The sequence below is a fragment of the Mus pahari genome, chromosome 17, assembly GCF_900095145.1.
Source record: "Mus pahari chromosome 17, PAHARI_EIJ_v1.1, whole genome shotgun sequence".
NCBI lineage: Eukaryota > Metazoa > Chordata > Mammalia > Rodentia > Muridae > Mus > Mus pahari.
Genome location: NC_034606.1, coordinates 53,199,631 through 53,202,253, shown reverse-complemented (window position 1 = coordinate 53,202,253; position 2,623 = coordinate 53,199,631).

Here is a 2,623-nt window from a genome sequence, read left to right as displayed (position 1 = left end):
ACACACACAGAGAGAGAGAGAGAGAGAGAGAGAGAGAGAGAGAGAGAGGCACATCAACACACTTATTGCTCTGACCACTTTCCCTCCTATTAGACAACACTAACTCAAGAAGCCACACACATTCCTGGCTTCCCACAATGAACATAAGGAAGGCAAACCCCCTACCCCACAAACATGCCCACAGGCCAACCTCATCTAGACAATCCCCTTTGATACTCTCTTTCCAAGTGACTCTACTCTGTCAAGTGGACAATTAGAACTAACTGTCACAGGTGCCAGTTCGAATACACAGCTATCCTGGCATACATGGGAATTAAAAAAGAGAACCCTCCTCCACAGAGGGAGCAACAACAAAGGGAGTGTCTGAGGGGGAAAGAGACAGTTGTTGAACTATAACAGGAGAATGGAATGTCCCACTTTGATCAAGCAATTGATCTGAGGCTCAATGAGGACACAGAGACGGGTCCATTACCACACAGGGGTACCTGGAGGATGTTCCACTTACAGCAGGGCAGAAATATTTCATTTCTTCAGGGCACACCAACTGTTCTCCAGAAGAGGACATGCATCAGGCCACGAAATAAACTTCAGCAGGTAGAAAAGATTTGACTCAACACAAAGTCGTCTCTCCAGCCACAGTGGAACAACTTGAGAAATCAATAGCAAAAGGAAATTTGGAGGTTTCACAGCTGTGTGGAAACTGAATGGCACCCCCACCACCAAACAGCCTGTTTAATGTTTTTAAATTTTTTAAAATTTAATAAAATCAGGAAATGCTTCATACACACACACACACAAACACACACACACACACACACACACACACACACGAAGGCTTGATGAAACAGAGGATACAGTATATTTATCTTTGGAGGGATTTGGTGTGTAAAGGGAAATTTTGAGTTGAGAAGCTTTTACTAAAAAGAAGAAAGTTAGGTCGGTGTGATGGTTTGTATATGCTTGGCCCAGGATGTGGCACTATTAGGGGGTATGGCCTTATTGGAGTAGGTGTGGCTTTGTTAGACGAAGTATGCCACTGTGGGTGTGGGCCTTAAGACCCTCATCCTAGCTGCCTGGAAGCCAGTCTTCTCCTACTTGCCTTTGGAGTAAGATGTAGATCTCTCAGCTCTTCCTACATCATGGCATGCTTCTGCTGTGATGATAATGGGCTGAACCTCTGAACCTGTTAGCCAGCCCCAGTTAAATATTGTCCTTACGAGAGTTGCCTCGGTCATGGTGTCTGTTCACAACAGTAAAACCCTAAGTAAGACAATAGGGCTATCAAGGTGGCTAAGTATGCAAAGGGACTTGTCATGAAGCCTGATGACCCAAGTTCAAACCCCAGAACACACATGGTGGAAGGAAAGAAGATACTCCTGCAGGCTGTTCTCCAACCTTTCCCTCCATGCTGTGTATGCGAACGCTCCTGTCCTCCATCTATATTCAAAGCAAATACTATTTTTTTTAAAAAAGAAGGAAATTCTCAAAAAATCTGTAGTCTCCTTCTAGATTATATCCCAGTTAAGAGAAGAGAATAAAAAGAGGAGAGGAAAATTATAGAGACTAGAAAATGGAGAGAAAAAATGCATGAGAAATTGCCTTACACTGACAGACAGATTCAGTGCTGTTCCTGCCAAATCTCCCTTTAATAAATAAGACAATTATGAAATCCCTGTAAAGTTCAAGGGATTCAGAGGAGCCAAATCAACCCTGGCAGGAAGGAAAGAACGGATCTGGGGGGGGGAACAATTTCCAGCCCTAAATTACCACAGCTACAGTAACCATGAACCAAGAACCATCACCCTACACATTCTCCAAAGGGGTGACTTTCACAGCATGTAGCTTATGTCCTACAGAAGAGGCCAGATTGACATCTTCAACGTGTTGACATTTGTCTTTGCATATGGGAACAGGTTTTTATATGACTGACCATGTTGGTGTCTATGAAAAGCTGGTGTCTTGGCTCCGAGACATAAGGTACTAGGGAGCATTGCAAGGCCCTGCTAAAGGGGGGAGATACACTATGTGGATGCTACAGGGGCACCCATAAAAATCTAGGGGTACCAGGGTTCCATGGGCATCTTTGGTCTCTGAGAAGCCAGTAGCTTCATGCATGCAGGAGGACCTGTGCCTTTCATAAACACTTGGGCAGCAGTTCAATCTACAGGAGGCCTTTCTCACCATAGGGGTTTCCTCCCCTTTGTAGACCTGTATTGTATTGGCCAGGCACTGCACAACTTCAAATTGGAAATTATGGTCAGGAATCATGGCTGTAAAATATCTACTGCTTGACTCATTCATCTTGGTGGGAGATGGAGAGCAGATTTCTCCCCTCCAAATTCTTAACGAAGGTTTCAAAAAGACACAGGTAATAAATCTGATGCTCAAGGCTTGACGGCGGCAATTAAGCCAGGGGCACTCCGCTTGCATATGCTCCCCAGAAAGCACACCTGGTACCCCACACCCCATGTGCACAGTGGACACTGACTCCCTTCCCCGCCCATCGGAGGCTGGGTCTCTGAGCAGCCAGCAGTCAGCGTGGCCTTTATGCCACCCTCATAAACAGTGATGGATTGTTGTTGCCTGACTCTCCTCTCTCTCTCTCTCTCTCTCTCTCTCTCTC